Source organism: Nyctereutes procyonoides, unplaced genomic scaffold (genome assembly GCF_905146905.1).
Source record: "Nyctereutes procyonoides isolate TBG_1078 unplaced genomic scaffold, NYPRO_anot_genome, whole genome shotgun sequence".
Classification (NCBI taxonomy): domain Eukaryota; kingdom Metazoa; phylum Chordata; class Mammalia; order Carnivora; family Canidae; genus Nyctereutes; species Nyctereutes procyonoides.
Genome location: NW_026575040.1, coordinates 7,252,501 through 7,271,675, shown reverse-complemented (window position 1 = coordinate 7,271,675; position 19,175 = coordinate 7,252,501). Strand labels below are relative to the sequence as shown.

At 55.0% G+C, this 19,175-nt stretch overlaps 1 protein-coding gene across 3 annotated transcripts in view; it reads left to right on the top strand.

Annotated features, from left to right (window-relative positions):
• Positions 1 to 12,748: 12,748 nt before the first annotated feature.
• The window catches only part of PAQR5 (progestin and adipoQ receptor family member 5), a 71,079-nt gene continuing 64,652 nt past the window's right edge, over positions 12,749 to 19,175 (top strand). Inside the window, exons 1-2 of one of the 3 annotated variants that reach the window (XM_055319726.1) lie at positions 12,758 to 12,846; positions 13,832 to 13,996. The gene's annotated coding sequence lies outside the window, so the exon portion shown is untranslated. Of the gene's footprint in view, positions 12,847 to 12,893; positions 12,913 to 13,831; positions 13,997 to 19,175 lie in introns of those variants that run through there. The other 2 variants (XM_055319725.1, XM_055319727.1) reach the window with 2 other exon arrangements.

Below are 19,175 nucleotides of genomic sequence, written 5' to 3'. Positions count from 1 at the left end.
AACTTCATTACAAGGTTTTTAAAACTGTCATTTCCGTATGCAGCCAATACAAATAATTTTTTAAAGATTGTATTTATTTATTCATGAGAGACACAGAGAGAGGCAGCGAGCCCCGGGGTGGGGTTGGGCGGGGGGGGGATGGGGGGGCAGGTCACCCTGGAGAGAAGAAAGTCAGGACAACTGCAGTCAGGAAAGACTCGCGCTGCTCTCCTGACCGGTCACTCACTGACCCCTTTCACTTCTTCCTTTTTTAAAAAATTTTTTTGAATTTATTTATGAGACAGAGGCAGAGACACAGGCAGAGGGAGAAGCAGGTTCCATGATGAGGGACTCGATCCCGGGACTCCAGGATCACTCCCTGGGCCAAAGGCAGGGGCTAAACCGCTGAGCCACCCGGGGATCCCTGGAAATCTGTTCTAATCTCACAACAACCCGCTGAAATCAGCACGGCTGTTGCTGGTCTTCAAACCGAGACCTAGGGAGGTGGTGTGACTTGGTCCACAGAGGAGGGCACGCAGGAAACAATGGGGATCTGAACACAAGCCCGGGGCACTTCCTGCCAGGCACCGACTCTGCTTGTGGGAAAGGAGTGCAGTGCAGGTGCAGTGGTGAATTCCTGTGCCCCTTCTCTGTATAAGTGGGGATGTGCAGAGCCAGGGTCACTGAGATAATTGGGCATCTCTTTGCAAGACCAAAAAGAAAAAAGAAGAAAAAAAACCTTCACCTACCCCCCAACATCTTATTTAAAAAAGAAAAAAAAAGACCTCATTCCAAAATGGATCATAGTCTTACTTTTTTTAAGATTTTATTTATTAAAAAATATATATTTTATTTATTTACTCATAAGAGACACAGAGAGAGGCAGAGGGAGAAGCAGGCTCCATGCAGGGAGCCCGACATGGGACTTGATCCCCGGCCCCCAGGATCACACCCTGGGCCAAAGGTGGTGCTAAACCGCTGAGCCACCCGGGCTGCCCTGGATCATAGTCTTAAATGTGAAATGCAAATCTATAAACTTCTAGAAGATACAAGAGAAAATGTTTGTGACTTTGGGTTAAGCAAAAAGTGTTCAGATATCAAAACCAGAATCTGTAAAGGACCACCGTTGATAATAAAGTGGCCTTCATCACTATTAAAAACTTCTGTTCTGCAAAAGACACACTGAGAATGTAAACACAGACTGGGTGAAAAAAACTTACAAATCATATCCCTGACAAAGGACTTATATTCAGAATATATAAGAAAAGAAATAACCCAATTAAAAAATAGGCAAACGATCTCAACAGCTATTTCACTAGAGAGGAAATAAGGATGGCAAATAAACACATAAAAGATGCCAAACATCATATTAGTCTTAGGGTAATGTAAATTAAAACCGAATGAAACGACTTAAATATTCAAAAATAAGGGTATAGCTAAATTATGGTGCATTTGTGCAAAAGCATATTATCCACCTTCAAAATTTATATTTTGCTCTTCAGAAAAGCATAAAAATGCCTATGGAACAATATATTAAGTAAAAGAAAGAGTATTTAAAGATATGAACAGTTTTATGAAGGAAATTTGTGTGTGTTACGTACATGTATTTTTTAAAGATTTATTTATTAATTTTAAAGAGAGAAAGCATGTGCACCGTGGGGGGCGGGCAGGCGGAGAGAGAATCTCAAGCAGGCTCCCCGCTGAATGTGGAGCCAGACTCGGGGTTCAACCTCATGACCCATGAGATCATGACCTGAGCAGAAATCAAGAGTCGGCTGCTTAACCGACTGAGCCACCCAGGGGCCCCCGTACATGTATTAAATAAAAACCGGAATACATAAACACGTAAATAAGGCTCATTTCTGGGTGTGGCAATTATGGGTGATTTCGGGTTTTTTCTATACCTCTCAGAATTCTCCAAAATATTCTCAGCATGCACATATTGCTTTTTAAAATTGTCTAATAATGGGGACCCCTGGGTGGCTCAGCGGTTTAGCGCCTGCCTTCGGCCCAGGGTGCGATCCTGGAGTCCTGGGATCAAGTCCCATGTCGGGCTCCCGGCATGGAGCCTGCCTCTCCCTCTGCCTGTGTCTCTGTCTCTGTCTCTCTCTCTATCATAAATAAATAAAATCTTTAAAAAAATAAAAAAATAAAATTGTCTAATAAGAGAGGAAAAAATGGATGCATAGCCGAATCCCTAAGCCTTCCCATAGAGGATGCCACCCTAGCACCCATAAAATGGGAGTTTTATGCTTAGCTTCTCCCTCCCTACAGCCTTATCCAGAAGGCCCTTTCCACTGTCTGCTCTGGAGGCTGCTGACTTCCCTTCCCTCTGGGGTACTCCTCCTTCTGGGCTAGCCTAGCTCTCCCCTCTCTTCCCGGTGTTCTTCCTGCCCCCCCCCTCCTTGCTGGATACTCCCACTGCCCCTCTCCTACGGTGGGGTCTTTAGGGACCCTTCCCACCCTTTTGATTCCTGATCCCCTGTTCTGTCCCTATGGGATTTCGGTCAGTCTGTGCCATTAGCAAGGGCGCCCAGGACACGCACACGGCGGTGTCTGACCTAACCTTTGAGGCAAGCTCCAACCCCTGCTCATTCACACAGCCGTGCAGCAGCTGTGGATTGCGTGCCTCTTGCCAGACGCAGCAGCTCCAGCGGCAGCAGCAGAGGAGCTGCTTTCCCAGACCTGCCATTCTAGCAGAGGGTTCAGGTAATAAACCCGAAGAAATTATCTTTAGAACCCGCTTGTTCCAAGACCCCTGGGACAGTTGAATGGACGTTAAAATTTGAGAACCACTCCTCTGTGCAAGCAGTTCTTAGAGAAAGGTCCCAGCCAGTGGCCTCAGCATCTCCTGGGAGCTTGTTAGAATGCAAATTCTCAGCCTCCACCCAGACCTACTGCAGTATCAGAAACTCTGTGGGTGGGACCCGGCACCTGTGTTTAATAGGCCCTCTAAGGGATTCCGCATAGCCCCATAAAGGGCTCCTCAAGGTTAGGGACCACAGCTCGTTTATCTTGGCATCTGTATTAGTTTCCTATTGCAGCTGTAACAAATGACCACAAACACAGTGGTTTAAAACAGCCTAAATTTATTATCTTATGGTTCTGGAGAGCAGAAGTCCGAAATCAGTTTCCCCGGTGTAAATGGATGTGTGCCTCCTGGACATTCATTTCTTTGCCTTTCCCTGCTTATAGAGGCTGCCTGTATTCCTTGGCTCATTGCTGCAGCACTCTGACCTCTACTCCCATTGTCACACTTTGACATCTGACCCTCCCACTTCCCTCTTCTAAGAACCTTAGTGATTACAAGGGACCCACCCTGAAAATCCAGGACCATCTGCCCATCTCAAGATCTTTAACTGTGTCACATCTGCTAAGTTCTTTTCACCATGTAGGTTCCATAGTCATAGGATCTGTGAGCATCTCTGAGGGACCATTATTCAACCTCTGTCCCAGAACAGGTGCTCAGCAAGGATCTGTAGAAAGAATGAATGAGTGAAGGGGCACCTGGGTGGCTCAGTTGGTTAAGGGTCTGCCTTAGGCTCAGGTGGTCCTGGGTTGGAGTCTGATGGGCTCCTGCTCAGCGGGGTGTCTGCTTCTGCCTCTTCCCCAGTTTGTGCTCACTCTCTCAAATAAATAAAATATATATTTTTTTAATTTTAAGAATTCTTTTTTTCTTTAGATTTTATTTATTTATTCATGACAGACACACACACACACACAGAGAGAGAGAGAGAGAGAGGCAGAGACACAGGCAGAGGGAGAAGCAGGCTCCATGCAGGGAGCCCGACGTGGGACTCAATCCCGGGTCTCCAGGATCAGGCCCTGGGCTGAAGGCCAGCGCTAAACCGCTGAGCCACCTGGGCTGCCCCAAAAAATAAAATCTTAAAAAAAAAAAAAAAAAAGAATGAATGAGTGAATGAAGAAAGAAACAAGGAAGAGGATGAAGCCTCCCTCCTCCCCATCCTATGAGCCCTGGCCCTCCTTCCAGCATCCAACCAGGTCCAGAAGTGATGAGACCTATCCATACCTCTGGGCACCTTGCTCCTTCGATTCAAGTGCACGTGCGCTGGGCAGGTGAGGCTCAAAAGTGAGCCTCCACCAGCCAGGATGGGGCCAGGGGGCGGCACTCAGCAAACTTGGGGCTGGCAAGCTGCGAGGGGAATACGGGGGCCCTGCTGGTGGGTTTGGTGCCTGGGGTCACCAAAAGAACATGCACTTTGGGCTCCAGTCTTGACTCAGCCATGTGCCGCTCACAGAGGAGTCCCTCCTTGGTTTCTCCATGGGCAACTCGGAATGATACCAGCAGTCTCACTGGGGGGGGAGGGGGGGTGAGAGCCACACAGGAGGCACGAAGTTCCAGGCCTGGCGTGGTGGAGGACGGTGGGGTTGCACCCCTGGGGAGGAGGGCAGAGAGGGAGCCAGAGCCCTGGGCACCCGGGGAGGGGCAGGCACTGACCCTGACCCTGGGTTCTCTGGGGACTAGCCTCCGGGGCCTACCCTGGCCCTTTCTCTCTCTCTGGCAATTGCTGACACCCCTTGGCCATCACTGCAGCAGAACTGGAAACTCAGAGAGGGGAGGAGTCACGGGACCTCCCTGTGGACTCCAAGGTAGAGCAGGAAATGCTCAAGATCTGGGCACGGACAGTCTGAGCAATCCCCTTACCAGCTTCCTCGGGGAAGCATCTGTAAGTCTCAGTGTCCCCCTCTGTAAGCAGGGAAGATGCAATCTGTCCCCACTCCTCCTTGGCCCTCCTGGGCCGGGACCTGCCAGGGAGGCGGAGGGGAATGCAGATTTGGGGAGTGATAGCAAGAGGCTCTGCTTGGCGTCTTCAGCCCCCGGGATTTGAATTGTGCCTGAGACAGGGCTGTTTGTCCTCAGTTAGATTCAGGAATATTCCAATGAAGACATTAGCGTGCTGTAATGGAGGATACCAGCTTGGAGCTAAATTAAATATTTACACAGCCCTCGATGATCTTCTCCCTCTCTTTAGCAGCTCCCTCCCCGCGCTAAAATATTTAGCAGGGATTTCAAGAGTATATTCTCAAACCCAACTGTGGTTCAGAGTCATCTGATAGTGAGGAGGACGTGACCACAGGCTTCAGCCCATTCCCAGCGCTGGGCGCTTTCATCGGAGGCCAGGAGACTCCACTTGGCTCGGCCAGATCTGCATCTTGGACGAAAGACATTGCACTTGGATCTTTAAAAGGCAAACAAAATAAACCATGTAGGCTAGGTATGACACAGGCTGGAGCCAAAGGGACTTTCTAGAATGTAGGTCAGAAACCATACCGGAGAGAGTTGCACAACAATTTTTGAGGAGGAAGAAATCCCAGCAGGGCAGATGGCAATCTAATACAAATTCGGCCTTGACTTCATGGAGCCACTCAGGCCATTTGCCCTTTAAGTCCCTCCCTGCTCCTAGGATGGCTAATAGATCCCTCCGGTCCTTGGATTCTAACGTGGACTGTTCCTCAAAGGCTTGATCCTGGGAAAGCCTTAAGATGGGCCGGTTCATGCAAACGGGAGTCACATTTTGGTTTTTTAAAGAGGTTATTTATTTATTCATGAGAGACACAGAGAAGAGAGAGGCAGAGACACAGGCAGAGGGAGAAGCAGGCTCCACACAGGGAGCCCGATGTGGGACTCGATCCCGGGACCCCAGGATCACACCCTGAACCAAAGGCAGATGCCCAACCGCTGAGCCCCAGGGCGTCCCAGGAGTCATATTTTGGACGTTACCTGTAGGATAGACGTTGTGGTGAACTTCAGAGCAGACACGTTCCAGGAGAAACCACGTATGTGTTTAAGTTTTGGAAATCGAAATGTAGCCTCTGGCTACTAAGGAAGCCAGAACGGCACAGCCCTTGAGAGCAAAACTTTGCACCGGTCCTGAGCTGAGTCCCTGCCGGGTGACCTCATTTTAAGTCACTGCCTCAACTTTCCAGTCTCTGGAACAGGGACAATGACGTGGGGCTCAGCAGGCATTAAGTGAGATCTGGTGTCCCTCGAGCTTACAGACCCCTCCTGTCGTGAGAACTTGGTAAACACGGGTCAGGTCGTGATTGTCGCTTTCAATCTCCTTGTCCAAGTGAAGCTTTCCTTCCCAAGAAGGGTTTGTGTGAGTCTGTCCTGCCACGCCCACGCTGGCTGGGTGTGTATCCTATAGGGCTCAGCGGCTGTAGCCGGCCCCAGGAGGCCAGCAGGGGGGCCCTTCCGCCCCCCCCCACCCGACAGCTCCGGAGCTGGGTGGGGAGAGAGAACACAGCAGGTTTCCTGCTGCCTTTCCTGAGAGCACAACTTCAAAAGGTCCACTCTCAGATTTTAAGAAAGCCTCAGGCTCAGCCCCCCTCCTCCCTGGAGGCAGAACCTCGTCCCTGTCGGACCGGTAACAAGTGTCCTTGTCCATCCAGGCTGCCTCTGAGAAGGCTCCGGAGAGCACCTGCCACCTCTCCATCTCAGAGGGGGGAGGAGGCTCTGGCCCTTAGCTAAACCCTACCTGGGTTCAGATCCCAGCCCTGCCCTTTCCTAGCTGCGGACCCGTGACACCTTTCCCGCAGCTCAGTGTCCCCGTGTGACCCCACAGGTGTCCTTATTATTGTACAACATAATGTGCAGGGCAGGGGAGGCTCAGAGGCTGTTACCTGTAAGCTGTCCCTTCTTGGGCTGCCCCACAAAGTGGCGACCCTACATCAGGAGGTCTGTGGAGGTCCGGATTGCTACTGTTTGTCTGAAACTTTAGCTTCTTTCAAATGCAAATAGTCCACAGAGGCAGCCCACACCGGGACCTGTGCTCATTTACACCTGAGCTTGAATGGGCGTCTTCAACAGCCTTCCCTGAACAAGGCACTAATAAAATCACTATTATTAAATATTCATTCAAATATTTATTGCACAAACAATATTACAACAAGTTCAGAAATCAGAAAAAGGAATCACCCCCAATCACAAACCTTTTTAAATAAAGGGCATACTGGTTTTCTTTTCTCTTTTTTTCTTTCTCTTTTTTTTTCCCCCGTCTGGCCCTTGTAGGGACAAATATACAACTTTTCCACCGCTGAACTCCCGCCCAATGCAATTTTGCACTCAACGCTGTATCTTTAGTGATTCCCCGTGTTGCAATCGTGCTCACAATTAGCTTTTACAATGGGCGTGCTGCTGCTCCCCATCGCGCTGGGGCTGCACTCCGAAGCTGTTTCCAGTTCCCTGCTTTCAGAAATAACGCCGCAACTTTGTTCCAAGAGCTTTTTCAGTTTTTGTTTTAAGATTTTATTTATTTATTCATGAGAGAGAGAGAGAGGCAGAGACACAGGCAGAGGGAGAAGCAGGCTCCATGCAGGGAGCCTGACATGGGACTCGATCCCGGGTCTCCAGGATCATACCCCAGGCTGAAGGTGGCACTTAAACCACTGAGCCACCAGGGCCGTCCAGCTTTTTCAGTTTTTGAGGGTTATTCCCTTAGGGTAGACTCTCAGGTGGGGCACTGCTGTGTCAAAGGTGATGCGTTGGCATGTGGCTCTGGAAAGAGAGTCCAGGTTTTGCCTGGAGCTTGCAGACAGCTGGGACCTGGGGGCTGAGAAAGAGCTGGGGGTCGGGGAGGAGGGGTCTCCGGTTCAGCGGGGCAGTGGGCCTTTGCTGGGGTGGGGAGGACAATCCTTAAAGGCAGTTAGTCCTGGAGGAGAGGCTGCAGCCTCGGACTGAGAGCAGATAACCCCAGGCTGCGTGGAGGAGGCCCCCCATCCCTCTGCACTCCTCCTGGAGAGCTTGACTCACCTCCAGCAGGTGCTGCGTCCACACCTGGTGCATGGAGCTCAGGGGGACAGCAGAAGGAGAAACCCAGGGAAGCGCTGGCCATGTGCACAGATGGCCCCCCACTCAGGTAGGAAGTGCAGCTCAGTCTCTGCTGGGGCAAGCACACCAGCATGCTGGCGCTGGAGCCGGCAGGGCAGGCTCCCCCATATCTGGGTGGGTATTTGCCACGAGCTGGGCCCAACCCAGGGCATTGCGGGCAGGTTGCTGAGGACACACCCGTGGCCTCGGCTCTCTAGGCGCACTGCGAGTCAGGCAGCCCCAGGGGGTGGACTAACATTTCTCCACACTGGCTACTCCTCAGAACCACCTGGGGAACCTTCAAGAAGCCCCAGGCCCCGCCTCCAGAGATTTGGATTCAACTGGGGGCTGTGCTGACGTCTGGCAGGACTGAGAACCACTGGATTAGATCTTACATTTTCTTGGTAGGTCATTTTTGTATGCGGGGACAGAGGCCATGAGGAGAAGACAGAGGTTACTGTGGGTTATGATGGTGTTTGGGGAGCAGGGGGCTAATCCCCATTATCATCTCCATGTGTGCCCCCCCCCAGTCACCCAAAGACACCCTCCACCCTAACAGATCTGTGCACTTCTCTGCTGCTGCAGTCCTGTCGCCCTCCCCTTGCAAACTGGGGTGGCCCAAGCCCCTTGTAGAGTGGATTGCGGGCCCCTGTGGGCCGCACAGATCTGGTCTGGCCTAGGATGCTCGCGTGTGAGACACCAGTGGTCTGTGGGCTCCCTCACGGTGTCTCTGCTGCTTCTCCCTGAGCATCTTTACTCCTTAGGTCAAATGACCCAGAAGGCCCTTCCAGACTCTCTGGTTCTTGATGGATCCTGGCCCTGAGAACCCCACCCGGTGGGGCAGCCTGGCGCTTCCTCCAGGTATCCAAGATGACAGCCCTTGTGGTCTTCCTCTGGGGAGGCAGGAGTGCAGGCCCTAAGCATGGTCCTGTGGCCTGGCCCTGGCCCCGGGCGAGGGAACGGGGTGGTCACCCTCCTCCCCTCTCAGCATCTTCCCCTCCACACAGACCAGCTCCCTCGATCCTGCTCTGAAAACGCATCCACACCTGGGGAGGGGTCGCCTGGGGGTCTGAGATCTCTGTAAGGAATGCAAAGCTTTGTCACTCCTCACAGCTTGGTGACTGTCAGCCCCCCCCCCCAGCATTAGCAGAGGGGCTGGGGCATAGGGGGTGGTGAGCACGTCCTCCTAGAGGGCATCTCTCCCATAGGTACCCCATAATGGAGAGGCGTTAGAGAAAGAGGCACAAAGGGTGCTGTTGAAACAGCCATAGGCAGACTGGGAGGTGCTGGGACAGGAATCCAAAGGAGGTGAGTCCCCCAACTCACGCCCCCAGCAAGGTCCCCATGTGGCTATAGCCTCCTATCTCCTCCCTAAACAACCTAGTGGGGCAACATGCCGTAGGAGTCCCTCTGCCAGGCAGCTGAGAGGTGGTGAGAAATTGAGGGACCGTGCAAGGTCCCCAGTAGGAGGAAAGACATCGTATTGGGCTGATCGGTGTCCCCTAAAAAGACAACACCGTGTCCTAACTTCCAGTCCCTGTGACTGTGAATTTATTTGGGAAAAAGTGTCTTTGCGGATGTAGTTAAGGATCTTGAGATGAGCTCCTCCTGAAGCCAGTGGTGAGCCCTTATACAAATAAGAGAGGACACAGAGAGACAGACACAGGGGAGAAGGCTGTGTGACTGGAGTCGTGCCACCACAAGCCCAGAACCCCCTGGAGCCCCGAGAAACTGGAAGAGACAAGGACTCACTGTCCTATGGAAATTTCGAAGGGTGTGTGGCCCTGCTGACACCTGGATTTGAGACTTCTAGCCTCCAGGATAGCAGGAGAGTACATTTCTGCGACTTTAGGCCTCTGCATCTGTGGTGATCTGTTCGGCCGCCTTAGGAGGCCAAGGTGCAGATCGCAGTGGCCCAAAGGGAAGCTCTTGGAGTCCTCCTCGATCATGCAGTGCCCCTGAGCAGCCACTTCTTCTCCCATGGGATGAGCCTAATACTTCCAGTCCCAACGAAACAAGGAAAGAGCTTTGCCAGAGGTGCTGTTGGGCAGTGCTGACCCCTCTCCCTGACTGCGGCCTCAGTTTTCTCATCTGCAAAGTGGAGCCGTAAGCCTGGCCTGAAGATTCCATCTCAGGGGACCCGAGGGGAGGGACAGAACCTGGGAGCTGAGTGAGGGTCAGCCGTGAGAGGAGGGAGAATGCACGAGGCACCTGAGTCCTGCTGTGAAAGGCAGGTGCACGGTTCCTGCTGTCTGATGAGGCCTTTGGGACAAAGAGGACAGACATCTGGGCCCCTCCAGGAGGAGTTGGCCAGCCCCCTGCGGAGTAGGCTCCTGGCTGGGAGAAGGACTTCTGACACTGGGCACCCTGCACACCCAGGTGCCAGGGAGGGCAAGGGGAGCGGTGAGAGACTCCAAGGCATATGGATGGAGAAGAACCGTCTTCCCCAAAAGGGTATTTGCATCGTGTTGTGAAAGTGTCCCAGGGAGAACTGACACTTGAGTGACAAGCCCTTGTCTTTCCCCTCCCACGGTCCCCCTGATCACTTGCAGATGCACCCCGTTTTGTGGCCCATCTTCTCCTTGCCAAGAAGAGAGGCAGCGCCCAGCCCAGCATGGGTCAGTTCCACAAATGTTCACTGAGGTCCTTGAAGAGAAAACAACAAAACCTTTAATTCGCTCAGCACTCTGTAGTGCACAGCACACTTCCAAATGCAATCTGTGGTCACCACAATAACCCTGCAGGGGACAAGATGCTGACCCCCCCACCCCCACCGTACAGGTAAGAAAACTGAGGGTCAGCGAGGAGAAACGGCTGCTCAAGGCCGTTTGAATACAGGCTGCCTGACTCCTGGTGCTCTTTCCATGTCACCTCACTGCCTTCTTGACGTGGCATCTGCTGCCTCATGGGGTAATTTGGGGTCTGTGTCTCTCCAGGAAATGTCCTGTGCCTGTACCTCCCAACTGGTGTGGCCTCAAAATCCTCCAAGGTCTGCAGTTCCCAGCCTGGCTTTGCACAACCTCCCTGGGACTCTGGCACCCTCCCCTCTCTCCCCATCTTTGTACCTTGGCTCAGCTCCTCCTCCTGGGCTAGAATATTCTTCTCAGTCACTGGAACATTCCCAGTCCTTCCCATGCTTCCAGTTCTTTCGGGCCACACAGGTTGGGTCCCCAACCCTGTACAGAGTCCTGACGTCCTGGTTCAAGTCCTAGCTCCGCAACCTTTGCTGACCGTGTGATCTTGGGCACATCACTCCTCCTCTCTGGAGGGGTGTTGAGCCCAATACTCCCTATTCTTCTCCACGTGGTCGAAAGCCCTCCCTGTATGCTCCACAGCAGCCCTCTTCACTCCACATCCTTCTCCAGGGGGCTCCTGTTCTGCCATTTGGCTAGGCTAGGCTCTCCCTGCAGCAGACGTGGTGGGCTGCGGCACCTGCCAACCAGGTGTTTGGCCAAGACATGCTGCTGAATTAAGGAGCAATCCACAAACCACCCTCCTTCAGATTTTGGGAGACTCTTAATCTTCCCTCTTCAGTCCCTGAGAGCCCTGCAGCAGGCAGGAGCCTGCGGGGGGTGGGGGGTGGGGGGTGGGGGTGGGGGTGCAGAGGCTGTCTCTGTTCCCTGAGTGCGCAGCTTCTGCAGGGTGGGGAACACAGAACACCTCACACCCTGTTCTGCCTCCGGAGCCCATCACTGTCACAGGCATCAAGAGATGACGTCAGAAAGCCCCTTGCCTTGCCTTCCCCTTCAAAGGGCTTCACATCTCCTATGTCATTTCGTCCCCCAAACCCTTGGGTTATTAACGAGGGACTTGTCCGAGGCCACTCCGTGTTCAGCCAAAGCTGGGGCTGGGATCCGCTCTCCCTACGCTGATCAGTCTTGTCAAGCTCCGCTTTGCACAGGCTGGCTGCCTGATTGCGTGGCCTCGTCCCTTCCCTTCGAGAGCTTACACCTGAAAGGACAGTCTAGACAGAGACCCGTGCACATACACTCACTCCTTTATGAGGCGAAGCTACAGGAAAACCTACACAAGATGCCAATAGCACAATTCGGGATCCATAAAAAGGGCCTTAGAGATAATCAACTGCAGCAAATGGGGACACTGAGGCTCAGAAAGGGATAGAGACCGGTCCAAGGTCACAGAGCTAAGTGGAGGCCTCTGGGCTCCCAGGCCTGTGCCCCTTCCACTGTGTCCCGCAAGGCGGGAAGCAGAGAGGACTCAGGAAGCCTGGGCGAGGGGGAGGAAGGACAACCCCCATTTCAGTCTGGGAGTTTTATCCAAAGGGAGCATTTTCCAGAATTCCCGTTGGGGGGTGGGTGGGCAGGGGGCAGACAGGAAGTAGCTGCAACCTGTCCCTTCAGCACCTGGGAGTAGCCACCACACAGGCTGCGTGGCTGTTGCTTTTTTTTTTTGTCCCGTGTCCCTTCAACTCCTTCGCCGTGTCCACTGAGTGGCAGACAGCCAGGCCCAGCGCCTTCCAGCGCCGGGAAGCAAGCGGAGCCCTGGGCAAGGCTGAGGTTGGCAGAGCTGGGCAGGGCAGGGGCATTCCGGAGAGAGCCGGGCGGGCGCGGGGAGGCGGGGCGGGGTGGGGCTGCGGGTACCCTGTTGTTTCTTTCCCTTCCCTGGGCTCCACCCCGCGCATTCTTCCGAAGGGCAGGCTGCCCGCCCTCGGGCCGGAGCGGGGGTGGGGGCCGTGGGGCGCGCCCAGGGGTCCAGGGGCCGGAGGGCCCGTGCGCCCCTCGCGACTGCACCTGCAGCGCGGATGCTGCGGCGCCTCGGGCGGCGAGCGGGGCGCGGGGCGGGCGTCGGGGGCACGCGGGCGGGCGCGGGGGGTGTGGGGTGTGGGGGTGCCCCTGCCCTCGGCCCCGCCCCCCAGGCCCGGCGCGCCCCGCCCCGCCCTGCGCCGGAGGGCCCCGGCGGGGGCGGGACCCGCGGGGAGGCGCGCCGACCGGCCGGGCCAGGTGCAGCGCCCGCGTGGCTGGGGGCCGCGGCGGCCCGGAGGACTGTCCCGGCCGCGGGCGACCCCCGGAGCCCAGGTAACCGAGCGCGGGACTCCCGAGGGCCGCCGTCGGGGAGCGGGCGCCGGGGTCCCGGGCGCGCAGGTGCGCAGGTGCACAGACGGGGCGGCGCGCGGGGGCCGCGGACTCGGGGGATGCGCGTCTCGCCCTCCCGCAGGCCCTGCGCGGAGACCCGCGATGGGGACCGCGGGCCGGGCCGGGAGGGACCTTTACCTTCGCGCCCCCCGCCGCCCCGGGGCGGCCGGAGGAGGCGGGGGACCCGCGGCGCCGGGAGGGGTGCGCGTGCCGGGGCGGGTCTCCCGGGTGCTGGCGTGGGGGCCCAGCCGCGGGGACACCCCGGCGCGTCCGCCCGCCCCCCCGCGGGGGCTCCCCTCGAGGCCCCCGAGCCGCAGGCAGAGGAGCGCGGGAGGGACGGCGGGCCTGGACCCCCCTGGACCCCCAGAGCCCCGCAGCCCCCGCCCCGCGGCCCGGGTGAGCCGAGCGCGCAGCCCGCAGCCTTGGTTGCCAGGAGGGCCCGGCTCCGTGCGCGCCTGGGGGCGCCTCCCTGATTTCATCTCCTCCCCACAATAAACCAGTGAGGCAGTTGGGTCTTGTTCCATTTGCAAATGAAAAAAAAAAGGGGTGGGGGGTGGGGGAGCTCAAAGAGGTTAGGTAATATGCTGGGGAAAAAAATGGTAGATCTGAACTTCAAACCAGTCTCCGAGAGCCGGATGGTTGGTTCTCCATTTTTCTGCTGGGGTTCATGCCTTCTCCCCTCTCCCCTTGAGGTTCTTCTCCTGGAAGAGGTGGTTCAGGAGAGAGCACCTCCGCGGAGAAGTACAAGTGCTCAGCGCACTCCTCCCTGGCGAGCTGTAGGACGCAGGAGGACCAGGCGCCCATTTGGGGGCCTCACTTCTCTAGCCCCAGTACCTGGCTCACCTGGCTCACCTGGCTCACCTGGCTCGCGGGAGGTGCGCAACAGAACTGAATGAATTCACCTTCAACGACAGGGATTCTTTTCCAGTTGACACATCTGTGCCCTTGGCAGTGAAAGAAAGTACTCTGAATGGTTGGACTGGAAAGGTGCCCACCACCACCGAGGGGTCTTGACATCCTTACCCACTTGCGGCAGTTCGATGCTTTCTAAATCAGCGAGCACATCCATAATCCCATGTGCTTTTCCAGACAGGTAGGCTTTCCCTTTACCCCAGACCCGCTTCGCATCAGGCCAAGGAGAAGCAGAGGGAGATGGTTACGTGCCCAGCGTGGCCCTGTCCGGGGAGCCAGAGGGCCCTGTCCCATGTGCACCAGCATCCTACCCAGCTCTCCAGGAAATCTTATTGGAACCATGACTCTGCTTTGCCTCGTCCCTCTCCTTACCCGTTCATGGGGGCAACCATGGATTGAGAGCAGAGAACTTGCTTTTCTGGGCCTCAGTTTCCTCATCTGTAGCATAGGCACAAGAGAGTCTGCGTGATTTCATGAGTGAGTGATCCATAGGGCCCTCTGTAGGCTTCTGTGCATGTGTGTTGACCTGACCTCCCCACGTGGGCTGTGCCTTCAGTCCGGGAAGTGACCATGCACGCATCTTGGTCTCCCTCAGAGAGCTGGCCCTATCCTGAGCATACAGTAGGTTCGCAGGAAGTGTTCACTGATCAAAAACAGTCTCTACAGGAAGAGAAATTGCTAAAATTGGTGGAAAATGGGCATTTATAATCCTTCTATCATATGGGGGAGGCTACAGGAGGGGGAGACCAGAGGGGTCTGAGAGTCCCTAGAGGTGGAGATGGTTAGTGTCTGGCTCATTCAAGGCCACGGTCTAGTGGGGGAAGCCCAGCAAGGGGTATAGGACTTTCCATGGCAGTGCTCTGAAGCCTTTTGAGGCCCTGCCTGGAACCCCGTACCCCTGAACTCCTCAGCAGACCCAGCTGGCTGCTTTGGCCTCAGGACAGACCAGGGCCCTCAGAGTTGGTCAGTTCTGTTCCCTGGCAGAGGCCAGTGAGAGCGTAGGTAGTCCTACCACCAGCTGTCCCTGCACATACGTAGTACGTCCCTGCCCAGCTTCCTACTGCCAGTTCCCGAGTCTTAACAAGAACCCAGTAGAGGAAGAGCTTTAGACTCAGAACATCTCAGCTGGAAGAACACTAGAGGTCACGTCCTTCTATTTTCCATACTATTTATCGCCGTCTAATATCCTGGCTGTTTTAGCCTGGTTTCTGTCTCCTACGCCTGGCTGTTCGAGGTGCTTAAGAGCTGCCTTGGGAGGAATGTTCAGGTCACATAGAAGGGCAGCTCCTCGGCTGAGCAGACGGCCACCAACACAGGATGATTTGAGAGAGCCAAGGAGGAGTGCTCCCCATCAGACCCCATCCCTAAAAGAGAACTCGCAGTGCTGCTCTCCAGAGGTGGGCAGTTCCTCGGTTAGTGGTGAACACGGTGCCCCTTTCCCAGGACACTGGAGAACCAACGCCGGGCCCCCTGGCAGCGCTGGGGGAAAGGACGGAGCTCCAGATCACTGGGCCAGGGATAACAAACCAGGCTGAGAAGGTGTGACCAGCTGTGTGGGCCCAAGAGTGAGGACATTATTCCGCCCAAGGTCCTGGCGGAAGCTTGGGGCTCTGAAGCCTCACTTAGGAACCTGATAAGAGCGGTTTCCTTGCAGGACCCACAGGTGTAGGGATACGCAGGGTGGAGAAACCGTCGACGGTGGGGGTAGGGTAGAGGTCCAGGGATGGTCTGCCGTAGAAGCTGGAACTTTCCATGCGATCAAAAATATGGGACATGCCTAGGCATGCGCCAAGCGGCTTCAGCCCCCCCCGCCCCCCCCCATCTTTCATCCAGCTGCTGTCTTTTCAGCAAAGGAATTTTATCTGTGTTTTAAGGCAAAAGTCTGTCAACCCTGGGGTCATCTGGAGAAGAGGTGTGGCATGAAGACTCTCCAAGGCAGCTGGCAAGGGTGTAGGGGGGAGGTGGGACATTTCCTCACACTTGGGGGAAATGTAGCTGCTGCCCTCTTTCCTGATTGCTCGGAGGGGGATGGTTACGTTTGTAATACTGAGGATGAGCACTCCATAATCGTTAGCTGGTTGCCAGGCACGACCACCCAGCAGGCCACACAGACAGACGGATGGAGAGTCCCGAGGCCAGGATGGCGGGCCACTGGCCACTCACAGAGGAAGCTCCCCTTGTACAGGCCCACGCAGTGGATTCGTTGGGAGCTTTGGCTACTTCCCCCTCTCCTGACCCCCAAATCCTTGCCCGTTGTCTTTGTGGTTTGCCAAGTTAAGAGTGGGAATGCCCCTGGGCCTTGGTGTTGGGGGGAGACACCCAGAAATTGTGCCTCTAAGGATGTATAGGAGTTTACCAGCTGCTTGGAAAAATCGGGGAGGGAGGGACAGGGAGGTGGAGGGAACATGTGTAACACTTGTCGGAAGCCATGAATGTGTAGTGGTGACTCCTGTGTCCCCAGCCACTGTAGCTCCCCCTGTCCTTGCTCCCCAGCTGCTCTCTGTGGGCTCCGTTGCCCTGGAGTGGAGGAGGCCCAGACCTGAGACGGAGTTCATGCATTTCTGACCCCTGGCCTTCTCTTTATCACTGCCATCGCCACAAGTCTGGTGGCTTTCAGCAACAGGGGATGGAAAAGTACTCCTGTTGTGACATAATGTGAGTCAGTCCTTCTTCAGTGATGGGGTTGCCCTCTCAGCTCTGACGCCTGGTGCCTGGCTCACGGGTGGGGACACAGTGCTGGTTCCTTGGGGGAGAGGACGAGGGTGACTCTAGACTTTATATTGGAATTACGTAGGCGGCAGTGAGAAGCCAGCAGGTGCGACATAATCGTTTGTAGGATCTAGGAGAAGAGGTGGGGTTCCCCAAAGCTGTGATCCAAGGTGTAATGCCTGCACAGTGGCGCTGTGTCCTCGGAGGCAGGGTTAATTCTACAGAGCTGTCCTCGCTCCTGGCCTTGAAGCAGGCCAGGGCCACCCACAGCGTGCTCTGTGGGCATGGAGCTAGTGAATGCCGCTTAGGTGTCAGATGGGCATGATGCCTGGGCACGCCACAGCCCGTGAGACATTCTTCCCCTTTGATTATTCGGGAGCCCTGTGGCCACGCTGGCCTTGGTGGGATGATTGGGAACCCGTCGGAGGCACAGAGCCCAGCCATCATGGGCTTCTCGATCTCTCGCTCCCACATTCGACCCCTCGACCAGCTTGCTGCCAGCCTCTGGGTTGGTCACTGCACTCCGGGTAGCTGAAGGCTGGTGTGGCTGACGGGAACTGGATTCTTTTTTTTTTTTTTTTTTTTTTTAAGATTTTATTTATCTATTCATGAGACACACAGAGAGAGGCAGAGAACAGGCAGAGGGAGAAGCAGGCTCCATGCAGGGAGCCCGATGTGGGACTCGATCCCAGGACTCTGGGATCACGCCCTGAGCTAGAGGCAGATGCTCAACCACTGAGCCACCCAGGAGTTCCAAAGAACTGGGTTCTGGTTCTGGTACTATCTCGTCACAGTGCAACTTTGGCCCAGTCGATTCCTGGGCCTCAGTTTCCTCATCTGTGAAGGACAGCTCAGCCTAGATCAGGGTTCCTCGCCTCAGCACGGCTGATGTCTGGGATAGTTCTTCTGGAGGGTTCTATGTCATGGGGGCTGTCCTGTGCGTGATGGGATGCTCAGCAGCATCCTTGGCTCCTACCCACGGGACCCCAGATGCACCACCTCTCTCTTCCGTCTTGACAACCAAAGATGTCGCCAGATGTTGCTGAATGTCCCCCGGAGGCAAAATCATCTCTGGCTGAGAACCCCTGGGTTGGATGATCCCTCAAGACCCCCATGTGATTACCCTCAGGGCGGCAGAGTGGGGGGGGCACACATTTCCTTTTGCTAGCCCCTGTTTTAGAAGTATGGGCTGTGCATGCACCAGGAGCCTGGGGGTAGGGTTCCAGGGGCTTGTAGGGCGAGACGTGAGCTATGAGAGGAAGGGAGGCTCTGGGCTGCTGCGTCTTGCTGAGCACCAAGGCCAAGTCCACTTTGCCTTCCAGACCTTGGGTTACATAAGAAGGTGGGGCGGGGGGGTGGGGGGGGACAGGCCTGTGGTCAGCACACCATTAAGGTCAGCAGCCTTCCGGCCAGTGACTAATGGTTTGTGTGCGCCCTCAGGACCCAGCCCGTCCTCCTCTGCAGGCCCCTGTCCCCTCTCCTGCCTCCTGCCCCTGGACATGACACAGGAAGTGAATCAGCCCACCCGCTGGGCAGATGGGGAGTGGCGGAGCCCAGTGGTGTTAGACTCCAGGGCTATGCAGCCTGCTTCCCCCGCCACCCCCCCACCTCCCCCCCCCCCCCGCCCTGATTTGGTTTTGTTTGTTCTCCTGACTTAGCTGTTTATTAACTTTGTCCACAGAGGCCCCTTCTGTGACTTTATTGCTTGACCGGAGGGGAAAGATGTTTCTTCTCCAGGAGCGGGAGGGGTTTGTTAATGAATCCTGGAAGTAAATCGTTGTCAGCAACAGGCTGTGAGGTTTGGGATACTGTTAACCCAAATGACTGGGTTGTTACTTCTTTTTCCTTTAAATTTTTTTGATTGAGTATATTGGTCCGTAACATCATAGTGGTTTTAGGTGTACACGGTCATGATTTGGCGTCTGTGGGCGCTGCAAGGGGATCACCACGGTAAATCTGGTTGCCGTCTGTCCCCATACCAAGCTGACTTTTAGGATCTACTCTTGAGGGACACCTGCATGGCTCAGTGGTTGAGCGTCTGCCTTCTGCTAGGGTCATGTCGCAGGATCCGCAATCGAGTCCCCCGTCGGACTCCCTGCATGGAGCCTGCTTCTCCCTCTGCCTGTGTCTCTGCCTCTCTCTCTGTGTCTCTCATGAATAAATAAATAAAAGTTTAAAAAAAAAAAAGGATCTACTCTTGACAGCCTTCCAGTACGCACAATGATATTATTGATTGTAGTCACCATGCTGTATGTTATGTCCCCATGACTTCTTTCTTTTGTGTTTGCAAAGTGTGTGCCTCTTTTTTTTTTTTAATATTTTATTTATTTATTCATGAGAGATACAGAGAGAGGCAGAGACACAGGCAGAGGGAGAAGGAGGCTCCAGGCAGGGAGCCTGATGTGGGACTCAATCCCAGGACCCCAGGATCACGCCCTGAGCAGAAGGCAGGGTTCAACCACTGAGCCACCCTGGGGCCCCCAAAGTGTGAACCTCTTGACCCCCTTTTCTTACCGTCCTCACTGATGGCCTGTAGGTGGCTCTGAGCGATGGGCTGGGGCAGTGAATGAATTAAAGGCAGTCCCTGCCTGCAGAAGCCTTCTGTCTGGGAGGACAAAGATTCAGCCTATAATTGCAGCTACAACTATACC